Genomic DNA, 25483 nt, shown 5'->3' with positions numbered 1-25483 from the left:
TACAAATAAATTGAAGCATATGCTGTGTTTATGGATAGGAAGAATTAACATCATTAAAATGTCCATACTACCAAAAGCAATCTACCAATGAAATGCAATCCCTATCAAACAATCAATGGCATTTTTCACAGAACTAGAACAAATAATTTTAAAAATTTATGAAACATAAAGACCTGTAATAGCCAAAACAATCTTGCTAAAGAAGTACAAAGTAGGAGGTATCATGCTACCTGATAGCAAACTGTTATGAGCCCATAGTAATCAAAACAGCATAATACTGGTGTAAAAGCAGACATACAAATCAATGGAACAGAATAGAGAACCCAGAAATAAACCCGTGCCTATATGGTCCATTAATCTGTGACCAAGGATGCAAGAATATACAATGGAGTAAAAACAGTCACTTCAGTAAATGGCATTGGGAAAAGTGGACAGATAACATACAAAAAAATTGAAATTAGACCTCTATCTTACAACATATACAAGAATAAACTCAAAATTGATTAAAGACTTCAATATAAGACCCAAAACCATAAAACTCCTAGGAGAAATCATAGGCAGTAAACTCACATTTCTCTTAGTAATATTTTTTTTTTGGATATATGTCATTAGGCAAGGGAAACAAAAGAAAATACAAACAAACGGGACTACATCAAGCTAAAAAGTTTTTGCACAGTGAAGAAAACCATCAACAAAACAAAAAGACAACTTACTGAATGGGAGAAGATATTCGCCAATGATACTTCTGATAAGGGGTTAACAACCGAAATGTGTAAGGAACTCATATAATTTAACACACACACACAAACAATCTGATTAAAAAATGGGCAGAGGACCTGAATAGACATTTCTCCAAAGAGGACATACAGGTGGGCAATAGACATTTGAAAGGATGGTCAATATCACTGATTATCAGGTAAATGAAAATTAAAACCACAATGAGATACCACATCCCACCTATCAGAATGGATATCATCAATAAATAAAAAATCATCAAGTATTGGTGAGGATGTGAAGAAAAGAGAACCCTGTGCACTGTTGGTTGGAGTGTAAATTGGCGTAGACACTATGGAAAACAATACGGAAGTTTTTCAAAAAAATTAAAAATAGAACTGCCATACAACCCAGCAATTCCACTTTTAGGTATTTATCCAAGTCATCCAAAACACTAATTTGAAAATATATATGCATCCTTATTTATTGTAGCATTAATTAAAGTTGCCAAAATATGGAAGCAACTTTAGTGTCCATTGCTAGACAACTGGATAAAGAAGTGGTACATATATACAGTGGACTATTACTCAGCCATACAGAAGGAATGAAATCTTGCCATTTACAACATGGATGGACCTAGAGGGTATTATGCTAAGTGAAATAAGTCAGATATAGAAAGACAAATACCATATGTTTCTCTTATATGTGGAATCTGAAAAACAAAATAAACAAACAAAACAAACTTATACATACAGAGAATAACTCGATGGTTGCCAAATGAGGGGGGTTGGGGGATGGGTGAAAAAAGGTGCAGGCATTAAGAAGTACAAATTGGCCGGCCGAGTGGCTCAGTTGGTTAAGAGCTCGCTCAAGAGTTTGAACTCTGAGCAACAGTGGTTCGATTCCCGGCCTGAGCTGAGCAGCTGCTGAGCTGCCAAAAGGTGGCAGGATGGCTCTTCTAAAAAAAAAAAAGAAGTACAAATTGGCAGTTTTAAAACAGTCATGGATGCAAATTACGACATAGGGCATATAGTCAATGATGTAATAACTATGACGGTGTCAAGTGGGTACTTGACTTATCTGGGTATTCGCCTTTTAAGTTATATAAATGTCTAACCACTGTGCTCTATCCCTGAAACTAATATACCATTGTATGTCAACTGTAATTGAAAAAAAAAATTGGCAAGAACAGGAGAGTAGAGTAATGATGATGGGGAAATAAGGGTATTTATCTTGTGTCCAGGAAGGAAAAAACAGAAGTCTGCAGCTAGATTAGGGGGAAAAAATGCTGAGTAGCTTAAAGGTGCTTGGTTTTGTTTACCTACTAAGCACCAAGATTGCAACCTATGACTTACACTTAGGAACATTTGTAAGTCAGATATTAGTGTGTTAAAGTGTGCCGAGTTTTGCACATTTGCCTTGGACCTACCAGTGTTTTTAGCCATGCTGCATTTTCTTTTAAAACAAGCTTAATGCCATTCTTTGTTATTTAGCAAATCTCCTGTCACATGTGGTTGATTTTCTAACATGTTAGCACCAACTACAATCCATTTTCTTCACTAAATGCTGGATTAGAGATCTTATGTACATAATATGAATTTAAGAAATTTCCCTGCAGAAGTTAATGTGCTTAAAGGTCAGTGGAGTGGGGGGTGTTTTGGGAGAACATAATATAAAGCATTTACAATATATAGATTTGACAGGTTTTTTTTTTCAAGATTTATTGTCTAAAATGTAATGCTTAGTTTCTGTGAGATTAATATACCCACAAAAGAAATCGTTACTGGTACTTTGACAGGCTGTGTTGTTTCTGAAGCTACTGGTAACACCAAATCCATACTGAATGCAATATGCATGGGCAGCAGTGAAGCTGTAAATCAGCCTGGTGTGATTATGATATTTAAGGAGAAAGCAAGGTTTGGGGAAAGTGTTTTGTAACAGTGTCCTTTCCAAATAACAGGGTATTCACTGATTTTCCAAGAAAACACTAGTATTCAAAGGACTGTGGGTGTCACAGTAATTAATGTGTCTACAAAAGATCTTCCACAATTCCCAGAGAAGTCAGGAAAATGTTATATAAAATGTGAAACATAGGGGTCATTTCAAAAGTAATAGATACTGACACAGAGCTACAAACAATTTTAAGGTTTACACATCACTCAAAGGAATTGGATTAGAGCCAGAGAAAAAGACGTTTTATATTACAGTTTCAAAACAAAATCTTAAGGGCATTTGGTACAAGATGGCATATTTACCTTCTTTTAAAATGTAGTGTACATGAAGGCAAAGGATTCTGTGTCATTTCTAAGGTAAAATGTTACTGTTTTGAGCATATTTTGTTCCAAAATACTTCACACCAACAATAGTCTGCATATTAAAATAGTTACAAGTGGCATTTAAATAAAGTACCTAAACCTTAGTGTTAGAAGTGTTTCTGTTCTCTGCTAAAAGAATTGCTTATCATATGTCTCATAGCTTTTTTCTAAATTCTGAATAGGAGCAGAATGCCATTTGCTTTTTTTTTTTGAAACACAATTAACCAGTTTGGTTTTTTTTTACTCAGACCTGGCTGGCTTGGGAGAGTGACTGACTCTCTAAGGCCGGGCTTTGGTCACCCTCATGAAAGTTACCTCCAGGGTGAAAGTTACCTCCATTTATATGGGCATTATGGTGCCTGAATGGTGGCCCCCCAAAAGATACATTCATGTCCTAATTCCTGAAACTGTAGATATTACTTTATTTGGATTAGTGGTCATTGCAGATGTAAATAAATTGAGGCTCTTGAGTTGAAGAGATCATCTTGGATTATCTGGGTAAGCCCTAAATCCAATCACAAATGTCCTTATAAGAGTAAGGCAGAGGGAGATTTTGAGACAAACAGAAGAAATGGTACAGAGGATAAGGGAATGTGAAGACATAGAAGAGACTGGAACGATGCAGCCCCAAGCAGTGGGAGCCAAGAAATGCCAGCAGCCACCAGAAGCTAGAAGAGGCGTGAGGGAATTTTTCCATAGAGACTTCCAAGGGAGTGTGGCCTCGTCGATGCCTTGAGTTTGTACTTTTGGCCTCCAGAACTGTGGGTGAATAATTTTATATTGTTTTAAGCCACCCAGCCTGTGACAATTTGCTACAGCAGCCACCGGAGCCTGATACAGGAAGTTTTAATTCCTATGTTTCCTACATACCAAAGAAAAAGCAGGCTGCCATGTAGAACATGGTCTAGACCTGCTTACCCCCCATGTTTCATTCTGCACTCACATGAGGTGATACTAATACACTGGAGATGACAAAAAAAATGGAAAGAGAAGTTCTAAATCCTGAGATTTTTAAGGTATCTTTAGTTTTGAGGTGTGGAAAGATAAACCATTTCTATCTGTATGCTTATCACATGTCTCTCCTTGCTTTTCTTTCTTTTTTCTTTTTTTTAACTTGCTGCCTTTCCACCATTTTGACCTTGGGAAGGGGATGGGATTAAAAATAAGCAAGGAACAAGTGAAAGTAGTAGAGACTCTTCAGTGACAAGAATGCACCATTATGATATATAGATTAAGGAATCTTGAAAAACACTCAAGCGAAAAAAACAAAAACGAAACACAAACCAAAGAGAAATTTAAACTAACAGTGAAAGAGTAATGTGACTTTATTCACAACCTTACCATTTGATGATGTAGGTAAATTATAACATAAAATTGGGAGATAAAATACTTCTCTCTGTCTTGCTAATGTTGCTGTATAAAGATATACAACAATGTGCATGACGTCATTTAATTTTGGACAGATTATTTTTTTCTGTATGAGACAGTTTGGAGTGTAAATATACTGTTTTTGGCCCTATTGATGTCAGAGACTTTGTTCTTGGTCCCTAGTTCTCTGTTCTCTTTTTCTCTATTTCTTTTCTCTTTAGTCATACCTTTGATGTAGGGTTCCTCAGGTTTCCCTTAAAGGGAATGAGCCTTCTTGACCTTATTTCTAAGTCCTCTCAGTCATTACAATTTAGGATATTTGTTAAGCCTATTATCTTGTCTCTTAAGTAGTACAATAGCTTTTGACCTCATGGGTTTAAGTAGATTACATATTAAATGTTACTAGGGAACTGTGACTTCACAGAGGCCTTATAAAATAGTAGCCCTGTCCTCTAAAGTCTTAAGTAATGGAGGTTCCACTAAATGAAAACAACAATAACAACACAAAAAACACATCTAGACAACCCTGCAGGCTCACTTGAACCAGCTCATACCCAGGTGCTGGGAAAGTTTGAGGATGCACCAAAGTAATTGCTTAGACAGTTGTTACTTGTGAGGTAACTCTCGTCTTTTTGGGGGTTAATATGAACTCTCATCTTTTCTTGGCCCCTTTTAATTTGCCTTTTTGGGTTAATATTTCAGTGGTGGTAAAGTGAAAATGGATTAAATTTGCTTCAGTTCAAACAGCTATAGAGACAATTTGTTGAGTTAGTACACTACAAATGGCTTTGTGGGATGACTCCATGATGATTCACAGATTCCCCAGAAGATGTCTGCTCAAAGAGCTCAACTGTTATTGCCTCAACCTAGATCTTAAGTTCTCCATGATCTGTCCACCATTTTTCTTTCCTCCACTATGTCCCTTTGCACAGCTGCCACTTTGACCAAGCATAGCCATTTAACTGTGATGACAGACTCCTGGGACTTTGTCAAAGACACTTGACCCCTCATCCTTGCCTAATTGAGATCCTTGTCATTTCAAAGCCCTGTGTAACCCAAACCTTGCAAACATAATTGCCTACTTCTTTCTCTCTACTCATGCATATGACATTGCTGGAACCTCTATTTTGGCCAATTTTCATCTGCCTTCTTTCACAATTGGTGCTTTTTCTGATTGTCTTCTACTGGGCTATGTATGATATTCTGGGCACATGTGTCTTGGTCATCTTTGTATAATTCATGGTAACTAATAGGATACTTTTTCTCTTGTAGCTGTTTAATAAATGTAATTTAATGAATAAAAAATTATAAGGAGATTCTAGAAAAAAAAGATGATTTGGACATTCACAAAATAATTTTAACTTCTCTGAGTTGCTGGAGTCATTCAGTGAACAGTTAGAATTCCCAGAAATCAAGTAAACATTTGGGAATCCAGAAAACAATTAATTTTTCTATACGTATACAGACAAATGTACTGGAATTAGCTCGGGATTTACCTAGTGCAAGTTACTTTAGATGGGAAAACCAGAGATCATCATTGCCAAAGTCTTAATGGTTTAGAATGTCTTGCTTGGGTTGTGGCAATGACCTCCTAATTGGTCTCCATTTTTCATTGGCATTTCCTCCAAACCAGAGTCTTCACAAAAGGATATTTATAAAATGGAAAGTTGATCTTGCCTTGATCCTGCTATCAGGACGAAACCCAGACACTAAGCCTGGCATGTATGGGCTTTTATCACCTGTCCCTACCTGCCTTTCCGGTTGTGTCTTTATAGATCATTCATACTCTCCTTTTGGATTCATTAGTTATTCTCTGATCCCATGCTCTCAGGCCTCTCTCTGTTCCTTAAATTTTTTTTTCCTGGAATTTTCTCCCTCCTTTAATGTTTCAAAATAACTCCTCCTTATCCTTTCAGACTCAGTTTAAGCAAAATTTTCAGGCTGAGTGTGCATGCTCCGTGTGCAAATACTATCATAGTACTTCTTATCATAGCATTTCCTATACTCTATCATAATCATTGATGATATCTTTTGTCTTGTTACCCATTGAGGGCCATGATCATGTCTTATTCACAAGTCTGGAGCTTTGGGAATTCTTAGCACATAGGAATGGTTTTAGGCAGTGATACATATGAAGGTCCCCATACTATGAAGGGGCATCAAGTTGAGAAAGGAGACTTGAGGAAGACCAGCTTTCACAGGGTTAGCAGAGTAAAAGTACTCATTAAAGAAGACTAACTAGGAAAAGGAGAATATGAAGAGAGCCATGTTTGGAATCCAAGGAATGAAAAGTTTCATGTTGTAAAGTAATCAACTTAAACATTGAAAGGTAGTCATTGAATTTGGTGTTTAAAAGCTCATTGGTGGCCTTTGTTAAGTTCTTTTAAAGGGTTTATCATGCACACAAACACTCTTCCACACCCAGATACATAGCGTATAATTTTGAATAAAGACTGTGGAATGCCTGGGTTGGCATATCTACTATACTTAGGTCATTAGGGACATAGTCCAGGTTCTTAGCACAAAGGGATATTTGGCAAAAGTTGAAGAAGGAGGGTATATTTCTATGCTTTGGCTATGGTTTTAATCCTAACTCCTGTTGTATGCTATAATATTATACATCTCATCAGATTCTCAAAGCCTCACCAGTTTGCCTTGTCCTCAGCTGCTAGTGAGAATGGTTTTCTGGGGGCCTGTGCAATTTTTCCATCTGAGGTTGGCTGGTTGAACTCCTGGGGTCTCTGACTTCTCCAGCCATGTCCTGGGTTAAATGCTTCAGGACCCTGGAGCACCGAGATGGGTTTTACAGCTGCTATTGAGGGAGTTGTGTGAAATGACTTAGAATTTGGGGGAAGGAACCCCCTGTGAGGTGAACTTGGGAGACTGGAGATTGAAAGGAACAATGCTGATAAATTCCCTCTCCTTCCTCCTTGAAGGGACTTCTTTGAGCAGCTTTTCTGAACAGCTTGTTTGGAAACATCCCAGGTGGCTGAGTGGCTTCACCTGCTGAGTGACTAGCTGTGTGTCTTTGAGCTTATGATAAAACAGTGGCCAGTGCAATGTCATGCACTGTGGCAAGCTGTGGCCTTTCAATCTTCCCTTTCACACTTCTATTTTCATTAATTTTTACTGCCTTGGAACTTCACCTTTCAAATAAATCAACCCTGTCCACGCTCTCTTTTTAACAAAACCCAGGTTAAGACATTTCATCTCACACAACCACTTAGGATGGTGGTGACTGTGGCAATAGCAACATCAAAGCCTACACCTTTCTACTTAATAGATGACCCTTCCTGCCTTCCCAACTTCATGGCAACTGATAGAGCAAGGATGTCACATGATTTGAATGACATGAATAATTGGTCAGGATTCATTTTGACTGACATCTGCCTATTTTGCAAAAGTTAAAAAAAATGACTTGAATAAAGAAAGCATTGCTTATCTGGGGGTACGAGCACACAAGATCCACATGCCAACTCATCACTAAGGCACCAGGCTTTGACTTAATTTTTTTGGCTTCATATGGCAAGAGAATGGGGCCATTTAAATAAACATCAGAAAAAAGAACATAATTTTGTCAAGACTCCATCAATCTGCTGAGCCCACTGTTAGCTGGCCCCCATCTGCACAGATGTGAAATTATATTCCTGCTGAAACAAGGACCCTTTAGGTTAAAAGTAATAAATATTATCTTACTTAATTGGGAGGTTGTTAGCATTGTTATGTGGTGCTTTAAAAGCCTCCCAAGAGGAAAAGTGAACCAAATATCCTGGACAAGAGGGAGTAAGTTAAATACTGGAATCTGGAGCAAATATTTGAGCAGCTGGACAAGAGATGGGAGAGATTCTGAATAGGCATTCCTATATAAGACCACAGTTTCCGGTGGGGGGGGGGCGATAAAATCAGTAGGTGCCAAATTCTATTTTTAGAAGTTTGGTTATGAAATTTAGAATAAATAGCTTCTAGAGACAGAACCTAGGTCAATGTTTTCATCTTTGTGTTCTTTAGTTTTTCAATATTGCCTATTTACATAATGAGGGGAAGGAACTATTTGTTGAGTTAGAGGGTAGCCATAAAGAGAAAATATTTTCCTTATTACCTAGATCCCTCTTGAGATCTCATGTATGTTCTGAAATGTTATGGTCATTTAGGTCTGTTTCCTTACTTGTTTAATGAGGACATAGCACTAGGTGGTCTCACAGATTGTTGTGCTGAGTGGAGATTTCATGCCTGTTCATTTTGCTGTGCAATGCTGTGTTATGGGGCTCATATTGACTTGTTTTCAGGTTCCCGGCTGTTTCATTCATCTCTGAATTCCAAAGCAGATGTATATATACCATGACCACATTAATCCTGATGTCAAGGTTACCACGCTGAACCCTCTACATGAGAGAAACATTAGGGTGGGAAGTAACAAAAAATTAATGCCAAAACAATTCTTTGCTAGATTGCACATATTCTGAAGTCCTGGGGTGCCCAAGGAAGATAGACGAGGTGTAGATGAATAGAGATTAGAGCAAGTGGGGAGAGAGAGAAAGAGAGAGAGAGAGGGAGAGAGAAAGAACAAACTAATGGAAACCATTACCATAGAAACAAACAGCAGAAACCCCAGGTTCTGTTCCCAGCTGGGCAAAGCTACACTAACTCTCAGACCTACCAACCCTCTCTAAAATTTAAGCTGTTATATTTCCTTTTTTTCCTCTCTGCAACTTGGTGGGAAAGATATGCAGTCATAGTCTTGCAACTTTTCTTGGTTTTTCTTTTTCATCGTCCCAAACAATTTCAGTGACTATTAGCTACAGTGGCCAGGGGCAAAATGGAGATAGCCTCTCACATGGAGGGAAAGTACTTATGATTTGGTTGAAGGAGGCAAGTGTAGGACTACTAGCTTAATTATATTTGCTGAAAGCCTACAATATATGAAACGCTGCATCCCAAGCTGATGCACAGCAGTGAACAAGATCAATGGGGTCCCTGTGTTCATGGAGCTTCCATCCCCAAATCAGGCTTTCTGTTGGGGACCTGATCACATATTCTGTGTAATGCTAAGTAAATATTTGTCATTTATCACAGATAATTTAGAAGAATGATACAGATTTTATTTATTCAATAAGTGAACATTTGTTGAAACCTACTCTGTGCTACTTAAGTTTCTAGATGTCGAAGATAAAATGTAGACCAACAAAGACTCTGTTTCTAGTTCCTTGGAGTTCATTCCCTAGGTGGAAAACAGGAATTGAACAACAATTATGTGGTGTGGTAAGTGTTGAGAAGAAGTATACAGTATTGGAGGACACACACAGTGTTTAACTGGAAGGTCAGAAAGCAGTTTCTGAAGAGATCATGTTCAAGAAGATTAGAGTTCATTCTCAATTATTTGAGTTTGGAAAATTTAATGCAGAGAAAAATTTTAATCTCTCATTTGACTCCCTACTCTTACGTAGTATGGATATGGATTGTAATCAATTGCTGATTGCTAGGGAGCTGCATCTCATTTAAATGTTAATATAAGGAAAACATTAATAGAAAGGTAACTTTGATGCAAATAAATAAAGGGTTCTAAAGCCAAATACTAATTATTTTAAAATTATCTGCTGTATTTGATTATCTGTCACTTTTTATGAATATGGATAGCTGACTGTAAAATACTATTTCTAGCAGCTAATTGATCTATTCCATAGATCAATTTAAGTTTTATTATTTCAGCTTGATTCTTAAAAGACAGTTAATGTTTTCTCAATTACTTTGTTGTGTATGAAATTAACTATATCCAATGATGTTCTATAAAAGCATTTTTTAAATTCTAGCTTGAAATGTTAATGACTCACTTTCTGTGACCATTAGCTGGCTGATGCTACAGTGTCTAAGGACACAATTGAGATAGCCTCTTAAGTTGGGGGAAAGCACTTATGATTTGGGTAAGTGGGGATGGTAGGTCTACTAGCTTGATAAAGATCTAATGGTTTGGGCTAGAATTACCTTTCAGGCAGCAGTAAGAACAGGCATCACCTAACCCAACTGTGGACATGAAAGGCCAACATCTTGGAAGGAACTGAGCTCTAGGAAATCAAACAACTTGGGTTACATCCATTTCATGTCAAAATATAGGTTCAGAAAACATGTTTATCACAAGTCACTGAAAAAGAATAAAAATGTAGTCAGAACAGAAGTGACCTCAGTGAGCCACAAAGTTGTTAGAAGATATATGTTTCTATGCCCTAGAAAACCACATTCTAAATTTCAAAGCTAATTTCTATCTTCTCCAGACCAAACCACACATGTCCTGGAACACACTGAAAGAGCTTTCTGGAGCTTGGTGCAGTCTGTGTCCCACCTCTCAGGTCTTTTTTAAGATAGAATCAGCCCCAAACACAGTGTCAAATAAATTAATCAAGCCTGATGTTATAATAATAAAATAACTCTGACTTTAATTTAATGTTAAACTCTTTTCCCTCAAAATGTGGAACCAGAGCGTTTGTGTCTTTTAGACTAGAAGACCCAAAGTTTATGGTGAGGCAAGCGTTTGACTGTCTCTCTTTCTCTTTCCTCTGTTTAATCATTTACTCTCCTTGATCTTGCCAGCTGTGAGTTCTGAGCCCTTGAGGGTTGGAACAAGGTGAAAAAAAGAGGAAGCAAGGCAGTATTGACAGATACTATTGTGAGCTGGCTTTAAGTTAATGATACTATTGCTTCTCTACTTTCATACAGGATTTAGTAGATTCCATAAGACTAAATTGAGGTTATTTTTGGTCAGCAGATGCTGCTGCTAAAGATTTAATGAATTATTACCCACTGTGGTTGAGGATCAGTGAGCTCCATGAAGAAAGGTATTCCTTATTGATATCTCTGATTTGCTTTGGCACCATTGAGCCTTAATAATTCTGAACATTTTTTTATTGTTAGTTTCAGGTGTACAGAACAATGCAATAGTTATCCTTTTCACCCTCACAGAGTAACAACCCCCTTCCCCCCATGTATTGCCCTCCCACCCGCGATATCATGCTTATCTATTACAATTCCATTGATTCCAATCCCCCTCTCAATTCCATGTCCCGAGACTAAATGTATATATAATTATAGTTGACATACAATCTTATTCACGTGGATTCTAAGGAACTGAATTCTGAACATTTATTAATATTGCATTGTTCCTTTGAAAGAATGGGCATATTCAAACTTTACTTTCCTCATCATCAGCTTTTGAGTTCCCAGTCAATTTTGGCCTGACATTCTCTATGCCTAGCTTAGCCTGATATTTTTTCTCTCACCCTCTGTCTCTCTTCATACACACACACACACACACACAAACACATATATGTGTATATTTATTATATATAATTATAGTATCTACTTTTTCAGGGGCTATTTTGAGACTATATATATATATATATATATATATATATATATATATATATTTGATACAGTCCATGGCTACAGTCTGCCTACTTAACAGAGTTGAGAAAACACAGGGAGTCAACACTCTTGTCACTTTTAGCATTTCTAGATGGATAAGAAAGAACTCATAATGAGTGGGAAGACTAGGCTTTGGAGACAAGGGAAACTATGTCCAAACTTACCTTTTCATTTATCAGTTGTGGGAACTTAAAGAGTCATTTAGTATTTCAGCAGTTAATTTTCTAATAAGAAAAATGAAAATAATAACTACTTTTGGGGCATATTGGATAATTAGAGACAATGTTTATAAGGTGTCCAACACTTAGTAGGCAGTCAATGAATGGTAAGCTAGTAAGGTTATTTTGAAAATATTCCCAAGTCCCTTTATTGCAGAAGTTTGTAAGCACAGCACATCTTCAGCCTTTCTCAAGCTGTATCAAATATTCAACATGGTCTCCAAAACATTTACTGCTTTGAGAAGAAAAATAATATTCAAGTTGAGGTCATTTTTTCTCTCCTACATGTGGTTCTCAGAGTTCTACATGTGTGGCTTGGTCCTTGGATTCCATCAGTCACTATGCAACATTCTGATATTCCAAAGATGCTGCATTGGAGAGAGAGGAACAATTAAAACAGACACAAGTAACACAGAGTCAGACCCATGGTGATGGCAGGAGGCAAACTCGACCAGATGTTCCCCAATCTTTCACAGACTGTGACTCACAGGTGGCCCCTGGTGCCATGTGAAGTAGCTTAGGGGATAACCTGTTCTCCCAGCTGAGTCCTCCATCATGGTTAGGTCAGAGCCCAGATTTATGAGCCCCTGGAAAGATGGAATGCAGATGGAGAAAATTTCAACTTTACTTTTATGAGAGAATCAGGGAATACTTTTAGGAATTGTCACTGCCATGACTTATTAGAAAGTTTATACTTCTGAACGCTTTCTCCTGTGAAGAGCTGCTCTGCTGCTGACTGCTTCCCCTGTTGCCCTGCCTCAATCTCTAATTATGCCTTTGGACTGAACCTTTGTTCTTGACATACTTTGGTGTTAATGTTTCTTGGAAGCTTTTTCTTTTACCTACCCTTCTAGATAGATCTGAAATTCCTTGTGGCCACGCATATTTTGTCCTGATGGCAGAACTCAGAATATGAGATTGCATGACTCAAAGAGCTTGCAAATGGAAGTTGTCTTAGTTTTCTCTCCTTCAAGGGTCTTAACAATTGTCTTATACCAAATGAACTGCACTTGCTGGGTGTACCTTTCAGTGTTGATGTAATGTCCTGGTATTGAACAATGTGTCTTTTCTTTCTCTTTTTACCATGGATTTTTTTTTACCCTTGGTCTGAAGAGAGAGAGAGAGAGAGAGAGAGAGAGAGAGAGAGAGAGAGAGAGAGAGAGAGAGAGTTTTTAAATGGAAAATAAATTAAATATTCTAAATAATTCAACTTATACAATGAAAAAAGGCTCAGATTGGGAAGCAGAACTCACTTTACACAAAATTCTGACACATCCTCTAGAAATGTTTCATTGCTAGGTTTTTTGGTGTATGACTCCTCTGTTCTAACAGCTGGCAATTTTGCAATAAATCTCTCTTTTAATTAATCAGTTGGGGTCTACATGGAAGAAGGCTGTATTTACCATGTCAAAATTTTGACAAAGACAAGCATGTAAAGAAATAAGCATGTATAGAGAATCCAATTTTTTTACTTTATTCAAATAATAATCAGAATGCTGTATACAAGAAATATACAACTGACTGTATAGACAATGAATGTCTTTATTTTTTGGCATGCTTTGGTTACTGGAATAAACATAGCAGCACTATAAGATCAAGAACAGAATAATATATTTAGGGAAGAAAAACAAAGTTCATAAATACAAGAGCTGGAATAACAGTATTGTTAGAAACTGAGAATTATGGGAGAGAGGAAGGTTTCCCATTCTTTCCCAACATACATAAGCAGAAAATAGGTCTTGTCCCAGAAGTGCTATTTACATGGGATGGTTTTGCTGACTGAGATACAAGGACAGTTGGGGAACAGGGAGGATACAAAGCTCACTTCCTGACATGCTCCAAGGCATGTGGAATGTAAGAGAATGAACATACTCATCTGAAAAGGCAACAGGGGATGGGGTAGTCTCATGTGAGAACCAGATTTCAATGAAGATGAGCAGGGAGAGGGGTGTTCAGTGAGGGAGATCAGAATAGAAGGGTGCTTGATAACATGGATAGGGCTTCCAAATAGAGCAGCTCACATCATGGAATACATTTTGCTTTATAATTTGTGAAATGCCACATACCAATATCTATTGCAATATATATGTGACTATATATGTTGCCAATATGTGTGTGTATGTGAAGACACACCACTTACCATATCCTTACTACTTTATCAATTTATATTAAAAAAAGTTCCCACAACCTTAAAACATTTGCAAAAGCTAGAAAACCCTTTTACCAGGCTATTTTTTTTTACCATAAAATAGTTGAATTAAGACAAACCAAAGGATATGAGCAGTTTGCAAAATTCCAGAAGGATGGGTTTAGAGCCAGTGACAATGGCTTAAAGCTAGAACAGTCACTTTTAGGTGGAAGCATTTAAGAAGTGGCTTCCAGGAGGTCCAACATGGTAGATTAAGTAAATGCTATGCCTACTGTGTCACAGGATCACACCAAAATTACAAATAAATTGTAGAACAATAAATCTTAAGAATCGTCTGAACACTAGCTGACCAGAACCCCGATAACTAAGGATATAAAGAAGAGGTCACATTGAGCCTGGTAGGAGGTGGAGAGACATGAAGCAGGCTGACCCCAAGCCTATGGATGGTGGTTGAATGCTGGGAGAAACACCTCAGTGGTAAAGATCACTCCTGAAGAGAGAGAGGTCCCAACCCAACACTGGGCTCACCAGCCTAGGGGTCCTATACCAGGAAGAGGAGTTCCTACAGCAGTGAAAACCAGCAAGGACTCTGTCGGCCTTTCCTGTTAGAGCAGAGGATAGCTGAAACACAAACACCCTCTCGTAGAGCTGGCACATGGACTTGCTCACTTGTGGGCATCACCTGGTCTCTGGTGGAGGGGTGGCAGCTCAGGAGGCCCAATGATGTGTGGGGAAGGACTGAGTTGTGTGGCGTTGGGGCATGAGCTGGAGGGACAGGAGTCACTGTTGTCTGTGTGTGGAGCCTAATACACATGTGGCCTATAGGAGGGTGCTATCTTTTCAGTGTTAATCCCTCCCACAAAGAGTGTGGTGCAATCTGCACATGTCCACCTTGGTGACACCTTAGGTCTTCACCCTCTGTACATTTAGTGCTACACCGCTCAGGAGATTCTTGACTGCTGGGCTGCTGGCTCCACCCCACAGGCTGCAGGAGCATTTTAGCAGTGGGGTTGATGGCCCTTGATGGCCCGGGAAATGTTTGCCTGTGGCTGGTAAACCAAGACCTGTGCCACATCATCTCTTGGGCAGCTCTCAGGAACCTGCAGGCCTGAGACAGACAGTGGCTGGTCATGGTATTCTCAGGGCATTTTTGTGGGGTGGTCATGGGCCCAGCAACAGTTTGGGATCCAAGAATGCATTGACTTTGTAGAAGTCACTGATCATACACCTTAGCTCCCTGTAACCCCGCCATGCCTATGTAGAGCTGCATTGCTATGGGCACTCCAGGCACCTGAATGGCTGACCCACCCATAAGCCACAGAGGACTTTTACAGAAGCAAACAGCCTGTGATGGTCCAGGAAGATTTTAGTGATGGACAGTGACCCAAAACCTGTGTCACAGTGACTCTTAGGCAGATCTCAGGAATTTGCAAGCCAGAGGCAAGTGGTGGCTTGCTCTGGTGTTCTGAGGGTGCTGTGAGAAGTGATCACAGGCCAAGCACTGCCATAAAAAATGAATCTGCATTAATTTTGTAAAAACCACCATCCACATCTTGTAATACCGTGGGGTGTGCCACCATACCTAACTAGTGCTGCATTGAAGAGGGTACTCTTAACACCAGGTCAACAAGACCAGCCCACACACCTAAGGAGGCTTTTTCAATTGCTGGGCCTTATGAGAAGCTGGCAGGTGGCAATAGGCCTAGGGGGCATGGGGCCTTTTGCTAAGCTGCCTCAGGACCACTACTGGTGGCAGTCAGCCTCAGTTTACAACGGGGTCACCACACATGCCTCCAAGTCCAACACAGGCAGTAGCCAACCACATATAGCTTTGTGGCTTATACCAGGTAGCCTCACACTGGTAACAGGCAAGGCTAAAATTGCCCTGCATAAGAGTCCCTCCCAAAAAACACCAGAAACATCATACCCAGAGGCCAGCTTCAGACCACAGCACAGCAGTAACTACTGAGCCCCACAAGTGGGACACCCAAAGGGGGGGGTCTCAATAGGCACAAGCGACTAGGGGGTCAAACCCTCCTCTGAGGGTTCAGCCCCAACACAGCACCTCATACACTTTGGGCATAGCCCATACTTACAGTCATTGAGCCTGGGAGTCAATCTCACCAACTGATGTGCCAAAAGCAATCAGGGTTCAGTTACAAAAAGAGAACACACATAACCTACTTAAGGGACACTCCTGAAATACATACACAGGAGATCAGAGAGAGAGTGCCATTGGACCCACACAGGACACATGCTACATAAGGCCACCCAGCAAAGATTGAGAGCCATAGGAGGTCCACCTAATAGATAGAAGCAAACACAGAGAGGCAGCCAGAATAAGAAAACAAAAAAATGTCCAAAATAAAAGAACAGGAGAAACCTCCAGAAGTGGAACTAAATGAAATGGACACAACCAACCCACCAGAGACAGAATTTAAAACACTGATTATAAGAATGCTTAAGGAACTTCGTGAGAATTTCAAGAGATAGCAAGCATAAAGAAGAACATATACACTATCAAAAATAACCAGTCAGAAATAAAGAACACAATAACGGAAATAAAGAATACACTAGAATGAAATAACAGCAGATTAGATGAAGCAGGGAATTGAATGAGTGATTTAGAAGACAAGGTACAAGAAAACACCCAAGTGGAACAATAACAACAACAACAAAGGAATTAAAAACAATGAAGATAGTTTAAGAGACCTGTGGGACAACATCAAGTATAACAACATTCACATCATAGGAGTACTAGAAGGAGAAGAGAAGAAGCAAGGGATCTAGAATGTATTTGAAGAAATAAGGACTGAAAACTTCCTTAACCTGATGAAGGAAACAGACTTACAAGCCCAGGAAACACAGAAAGTAGCAAACAAGATGAACCCAAAGAGGCCCACACTAAGACATAATAATTAAAATGACAAAGGTTAAAAACAAAGAGAGAATCCTAAAAGCGGCAAGAGAAAAACAACTACAGTAAAACCTTGGATTGCAAGTAACTTGGTTTGTGAGAATTCCGCAAGACGAGCAAACATTTTTAATACATTTTAACTTGGTAAACGAGCGATGTCTTGCAATATGAATAGTTTGTTTCCAGAACGAATTATGCTCGCAAACCAAGGTATTACTTACAAGGGCGCTTTCATAAGACAATAAGCTGATTTCTCGACAGAAACTTTGCAGGCCAGCAGGGAGTGGCAGGAAATATTCAAAGTGATAATAAATAAGGGCCTACAACCAAGACTACTCTACCCAACAAGGGTACCATTTAAAACTGAAGGAGATATAAAGAGCTTCCCAGACAAGAAAAAGCTAAAGAAATTCATTACTACTAACCCAGTATTACCAGAAATGTTAAAAAAACTTCTTTAAGCCGAAGAAAAGAGGAAACAAAGATAAAAAATGTGAATAATAAAATGGCAATAACTTTGTACCCATCACTAGTCACTTTAAATGTAAATGGTATAAATGCTCCAAACAAAAGATATAGGGTAGCTGACTGGTTAAGAAAAAAACAAGACCCATGCATATGCTGTCTACAAGAGACCCACCTCAGATCGAAAGACACACACACAGGCTGAATATAAAGGAATGGAAAAAGATATTACATGCAATGAAAATGAGAAAAAAGCTGAAGTAGCAATACTTATATCAGAAAAAATAGACTTCAATATGAAGACTATAATGAGACAAAGAAAAAGATTACATAATAATAAAGGGATCAATCTAACAAGAGGACATTACCCTTGTAAACATTTATGCATTTAACATAGATGTACATAAATATATAAAGCAAATATTGATTGCCATAAATGCAGAGATCAACAGTAACACAATCATAATAGGGGACTTCAACACCCCAGTGACACCAACAGACAGATCATCCAGAAAGAAAATCAACATGGAAACAGCAGTCTTAAATGTCACAGTAGACCAGATGGTTTTAATTGATATTTTTTGAGCATTTCACCCAAAAGCAACAGAATATACATTCTTTCAAAGTGCACATGGAACATTTTCCAAGATAGACCACATGTTAGGGCACAACACAAGTCTCATTAAGTTTAAGAAGACAGAGATCATATCAAGCATCTTCTCTGACCATAGTATATGAAACTAGAAATCAATTAAAAGAAAAAAACCTGAAAAACACACAAACATATGGAAACTAAATAATACAGTATTAAATAATGGGTGGGTCAACAATAATATCAAGAAAGAAACCAAAAGATACCTTGACACAAATGAAAAGGAAAACACAATGACCCAAAAATCTATGAGAGACAGAGAAAGCAGTATTAAAAGGGAAATTCATAGCAATGCATGCCTACCTAAAGAAACAAGAAAAATATCAAATCAACAGTCTATCTTTACACCTAAGGGAACTGGAGAAAGAACACCAAACAAAACCCAAAGTGAGTATAAGTAAGGAAACAATAAAGATCAGAATGGAAATAAACAAAATAGAGGCTTATAAAAATAATACAGAAGATCTATAAAACCAAGAATTGGTTTTTTGAAAAGATAAACAAAATTGACAAATCTTTAACCAGACTCATCAAGAAAAAAATAGAGGGCCAGCCAGGCAGCTCAGCTGTTGAGAATGCATGCTCTTAACAAGGCTGCCAGTTTGACTCCTGTATGGGATAGTGGACCCCCACCCCCAACTAAGATTGAACACGGCACCTTGAGCTGAGCAGCCACATGCTGCTGATGGGCTACTGGATGGCTCAGTTGGTTAGAGCGCATGCTCTTAACAACAAGGTTGCTGGTTCGGTTCCTGCATGACATGGTGGGCTGGTGCCCTCTACAACTAAGATTGAAGGACAACAACTTGGAGCTGATGGGTTCTGGAAAAACACAATGTTCCTCTTCCCCAATTCCACAACACTGTTCTCTTCCCCAATCCCCCCCCCCAAATCTTAAACATAAATAAAAAGAGAGGATCCAAATAAGTAAAATCAGAGATGAAAAAAGAGAAGTGAAAACTGATACCACTGAAATACAAAAACAATTTAAGAAAATACTACAAGTAAGTATAAACCAACAAATGGGACAATCTGCAAGAAATGGATAAATTGCTAGAAGCATACAATCTTTTGAGGCTGAATCAAGAACACACAGAAAACCTGAACAAACTGATTACTACCAATATAATTGAATCACTAATCAACAAGCTTCCAATAAACAAAAGTCCTGAATAAGATGGCTTCACAGGTAGATTTTGAATTTTACCAAACATTCAAAAAAGAATTAACACCTATTCTACTTCATTGCAGAAACTCCAAGAGGAGGGAAGGCTCCCAAGTTCATTTTATGAGGCCACCATTACCTTGATTCCAAAACAAGACAACAAAAGAAAACCAGGCCAATATCCCTAATGAACATACATGTAAAAATCCTCAATAAAATATTAGCAAACCGAATTCAGTAATACATTATAAAGGTCATACACCATGATTAAGCGGGATTCATTCCTATTATGCAATGTTGATTCAATATCTGCAAATCAATTAACGTCATACACCACATAAACAAAATGAAAAATAACAATCATATGGTCATATCAATAGATGCACAAACAGCTTTTGATTAAATCCAGCATGCATTTATGATAAAAACTCTCATCAAAGTGAGAGTAGAGAACACATATCTCAACATAATAAAGGTTGTATATGACAAACACACAGCTAATATCATACTCAATGGAGGAAAGCTAAAAAATTCCCCTTAAGATCAGGAAGAGGACAAAGATGCCCACCTTCACCATTTTTATTCAGCATAGGACTAGAAGTCCTAGCCACAGCAATCAGACAAGAAAACAAATTAAAAGGCATCCAAACTGGAAAAAAAGAAGAAAAACTGTCATTACTTGCAGACAACATGATACTATATGTAGAGAACCCCAAAGATTCCACCAAAAAACTATTAGAACTGATAAATTTAATAAAGTAGCAGGATAAAAAATTAATATTCAGAAATCATTTGCATTTTTATACACCAATAACAAACTATCAGAAAGAGAAATTAAGAAAATCCCAATAGATGGATGCTGTGCCAACTGCCTCCCAGGATCACACCAAAACTACAAATAATTTCTACAACATTCAACCTTAGAAGTCCCCTGAACACTAGATGAGTGGAACCTCTAAACAAAGGATTTAAAGAAGAGGCCACCACGTCGAGACTGGAAGGAGTGGTGGAGAAGTGAGGCAGGCTGACTTCAGGCCCATGGAGAGAGGGCAAACCCTGTGAGGGACAACTCAGCAGTGGAGAGGCTTCTCCGGTTGGGGGAGGGACCCTCCAGCCCCACACCAAGCTCACCAACTCAGAGTTACTTTGTTGGGAAGAAGAGTTCCACCAGAGCTGGCATTAGAAACTAGTGAGGACTTTCTTTGCTCAACTCAGTGAGGTGAAGGGCAGCTAGAGAACCAGTCGCCCTCCTGTGGAACCAGGACATGGACTCACTTGCTGGTGAGCACTCACCTGGTCCCTGGCAGAGGGAGTGGCTCCATGAGGGAGGCTGGGAAGCCTGCAGGGAAGGACTGAATTGAGCGCCTTTGGCGCGGTAGCTGGAGGTTTGGGGGCCATTGTTTTCCCTGTATGAAACTTGTACAAGAGTGGTGTACAGGAGGGTGCCATTTTTTTCAGGGTTGGGCCCTCCCACAGAGGGTCAGGTCCAGGACCACATTGGTCTGGTGGAATTGGCACAGCCATGTGTGTGCGTGCACATGCTGCCTTGGGTCCTCACTCTCTGCACTGCTTGTGCTGCGTAGCCAGGGTAGAACCTGGTGGGCATGGTCAGGCACCAACAGGCTGCTCATTGAAATGCGGGTGCACATGAGCGGACTTGGGCCCTGCTTTCTGCACTGCATGTGTAGAGTTGACAGGATGGTGCCTGGCTGTAAGGGTGCTCTGCCTGATCTGTGGGATGCTGACAGGACAGGCTGAGACTGGGAGTTTTCCTGGGAGTGTTGGGCTGGGAGCTGTGCACCTGCATGATCTGGTTGGGGTATTTGTGGTGCATTTGTGTGGGCTGATTGCCAGTGCAGGAGCACATGCTGCTCTGACTTGGTGGGGGCCACTGACCACACCCCATGGTGCCTTGGGGGCCTGTCCTGAACACCTAGAGCTGCGTTTTTGGGGGGGTACCCTGAGCCCCTGGTGCCTGGACCCCACCTCCATAAGCCACAGAGAGTTTTTGCAGCAATGGACAGCCTGCAGCAACCTGTGAGGATTTTGGGTGGTGAGCACTGCCCCAGACCACACAGCAGCTAATTGTGGGAAGCTCACTGCAAGCCTCAGAGGGAGGCCAGCGCACAATACATTAGGCCCTTCCCCACAACAGAGCTGATGCTGAGTCGCCCAGAGACTTTATTGCTGAGCAAGTGGTGTGTAGATTAAACTGGGTGTAGAGGCTTTTTTTTTCTTTCTTTATTTTCCTTTTTTCCTCCTCTGTTTTACTATTCTTTTTTTCTTTTCTTTCTCTTTCATCTTTTTATTCATTTTTCTTATTTTCTTTTATGTTTTCTTTTTGTCGTTGTTTCTCAGGCTTGTTTATCTGGTTATTGCTTTGGTCACTGTTTTTCAGTCTTATTCTCCTGTTTTTGTGTTTGTTTTTTTGTCTCATATATTTTTGTTTTTCCTGTCTGATCATTGTTTATCGTGTTTTTGTGGGGGTGTATTTGTTTTTTCATGTTGTTGGGTTGCCTTGCTTTGTTTTTGCCTTATGAAGTGGACATGGACTTACCACTGGTCTAGGAGCTGAGGCTATATTGAATTTGTAGAAACCACTGACCACAGCCTTTACACACCTGTAAGACCACTTCACACACCTATAGCAGCATTGCCAGGGGCAATCGGGGTGCTGGGGTGACTGGTCCCACACCCACAAACTGAGGAAAAGACTTTTTACAACAGAAGGCGGTCCGCAAAGCCCTGGGGTCATTTTGGTGGTATTCAATGAGCACAAACATGCACCAAAGCCACTCTGAAGCAGCTTTCATGAATTTGTGACCATGAGGTGGAGACTGGCTTTAGTGCCCTTGGGACACTATACAAAGGGGTCACAAGACAGGTATTGGTGTAAGAATTGAATCTCCATTAAATTCTTAAAAACCACCAATCACACCTCCTAACTCAAACTCCATCTTGCCAAGCTAGTGCCACATTGTCGAGGGCACCCTCCACAGACACATGCTCCTAAAGAGCCTCTTTCAACAGTTGGGCCCTACTTGAGCTGACAAGTGGCAACATGCCTAGGACACCCTGGCCCTTTTGCTAAACTGCCTCAGGACCAGTATTGGGGGCAGGCAGCCTCAGTTCACACAGGGACCACCACCACATGACCCCAGCTCCAGCACAGACAGCAGCCTACAGCATACAGCATTGAGGCACCTACCAGGTAGCTATGGGCCAGTAACAGACAGGGATGAAATGGCTCTGAGTGGGAGCCCCGCCCAAGAGACACCAGAACCAATACACCCAGAGGCCAGTGGTAGACAAAACCAGAGTACTACCTGGTTGAACCTACAAGTGGCCCTCTCAAAGGAAATTTTCCACAGGCACAAGAGCCCACAGTAGCCAAGCCTCCTCTGAGGGGGTCAACCTCCACACAGCATCTCATACACTGTGAACAGAGCTAATTCTCTTAGCTAATCAGTCTGAGGGTCAATCCCACCCTCTGACTAGCCAAAAGCAATTAAAAAGCAACCTCAACAGCAATGCCTCTGGAACACACAGGACAAGAGTATGTATAGGGAAGCTGTGCAATCCAAATATAAAGTACACACACTAAAACACCACCCAGCAAGGAGTGAGAGACATAGGTGATCTACCTAAATACATTGAAGCAATCACAGAGTGACAGCCAGAATGAAGAAACAAAGAAACATGTCCCAAATAAAAGATCAGAAGAAACCTCTAGAAATGGAACTAAATGAAATAGAGTTTCAGAGACAGAATTTAGAACACTGATGATAATAATGTTTAAGGAACTTAGTGAGGACATAAAGAATGATAGACAAATCATAAAACAAACAGCCAGTTAGAACTAAAGAATACAATAACTGAAATGAAGAAAACACTTGAAGGAGTTACCATTAGATTGGATAAAGCAGAAGGTTGGATCAGCAATTTAGAAGACAAAATAGCAGAAATCACCCAGTTGGAACAACAAAAAGAAAAAAGAATAAAAAACAATGAAAATAGTTTAAGAGACATGTGGGACAACATCAAGCGTAACAGCATTTGCATCATAGGAATATCAGAAAAAGAATAAAAGGAGCAAGGGATTGAGAGCATATTTGAAGAAATAATGACTGAAAACGTGCCTATCCTGGTGAAGGAAATTGACATATAACCCCAGGAAGTGCAGAGAATTCCGAACAAGCGGAACCCAAACAGGACCGCACCAAGACACATCATAGTAAAAATGGCAAAGGTTAAAGACAAAGACACAATCCTAAAAGAAGCAAGAGAAAGACAGTGGGTAACATACAAAGGAAATCCTACAAGACTAACAGCTGACTGTTTTACAGAAACAATGCAGGCCAGAAAGGAGCGGCAGGAAAGATTTAAAGTGACGAAAAACAAAGGCCTACAACCAATATTGCTCAACTCTGTAAAGTGATCACATTAAATTTGAAGGAGAGATAAAGAGCTTCTCAGAAAAGAATAAGCTAAAGGAATTCATTACCACCAAACCAGCATTGCAGCAAATGTTAAAAGTGATTTTATAAACAGAAGAAAGGGGAAAACAAACTAACAAAGACAGACCAGAAATACGAATAACAAAATGGCAATAAATATGTGCCTATCAATAATCACTTAAATATGAATGGGCTAAATGCTCCAAGAAAAAGACATAGAGAGGCTGAGTGGATAAGAAAACAGGACCCATGCATATGCTGTTTACAAGAGACTCATCTCAGATCAAAAGACACACACAGACTGAAAGTAAAGGATGGAATAAGATATTTCACACAAATGGAAATGAGAAAAATTCAAAAGTAACAATACTTATTTCAGACAAAATAGATTTTAAAATGAAAACTACAATAAAAGACAAAGAAGGGCACTGCATAATAATAAAGGGATCGATCCAACAAGAGGACATAACCCTAGTAAACATCTATGCACCTAACATAGGAGCTCCTAAATATATAAAACAGATATTGACAGATATAAAGACAGAGATCAACAGTAACACTATCATAGTAGGTGACTTCAACATCCCGCTGTCACCAATGGACAGATCCTCCAGACAGAAAATCAATGTGAAAACAGTGACCTTAAATGACACAGTAGACCAGCTGGATTTAACTGATATTTTCAGAGCATTTCACCCCAAAGCTACAGAATATACATTCTTCTTAAGTGCACATGGAACATTTTCAAAGATAGGCCACATGTTAGGCCACAAAACAAGTCTCAATAAATTTAAGAAGATTGAAACCATATCAAGTGTCTTCTCTGACCACAATGCTATGAAATTAGAAATCAGTTATAAAAAGAAATCCAGAAAGCACACAAATACATGGAGGCTGAATAACATGCTATTAACAGCGAGTGGGTCAAAATGATACCAAGGAGGAAATCAAAAGATACCTTGAGACAAATGAAAATGAAAACACCATAACCCAAAATCTCTGAGATGCAGCAAAAGCAGTCCTACGAGGGAAGTTCATAGCAGTGCAGGCCTACCTAAAGAAGCAAGAAGTATCTCAAATCAACAGGTTATTCTTACACCTCAGGGAACTGGAAAAAGAAAAGCAAAATAAGCCCAAAGGGAGTACAATAAAGGAGATAATAAAGGCCAGAGTGGAAATAAACAAAATAGAGACAAGAAAAAGAATACAAAAGATCAGCAAAACCAAGATCTGGTTTTTTGAGAAGATAAACAAAATTGACAAACCTCTAGCCAGACTCATCAGAAAAAAAAATAAGAAAAAATAAGAGAGAGGAGTCAAATTAGTAAATCAGAATGAAAGAGGCAAAGTGACAACAGACACCACAGAAATACAAAATTTTTTTTTTTTTTAGCTGAGCCATCCTGCTACCTGTTGGCAGCTCAGCAGTTGCTCAGCTCGGGCTGGACTCGAACCGCTGTTGCTCAGAGCTCAAACTCTTCAGCGAGCTCTTAACCAACTGAGCCACTCAGCCGGCCCTCAAAAAATTTTTAAAAATTACTATGAGCAAGTATATGCCAACAAATTTGACAATCTGGAAGAAATGGTTAATTTTCCAGAAGCATACAAACTTCCAAAGCTAACTGAAGAAGAAACAGAAAAACTGAATAG

Source organism: Hipposideros armiger, unplaced genomic scaffold (genome assembly GCF_001890085.2).
Source record: "Hipposideros armiger isolate ML-2016 unplaced genomic scaffold, ASM189008v1 scaffold_772, whole genome shotgun sequence".
Taxonomy (NCBI): domain Eukaryota; kingdom Metazoa; phylum Chordata; class Mammalia; order Chiroptera; family Hipposideridae; genus Hipposideros; species Hipposideros armiger.
This window is presented reverse-complemented; position numbering follows the sequence as displayed.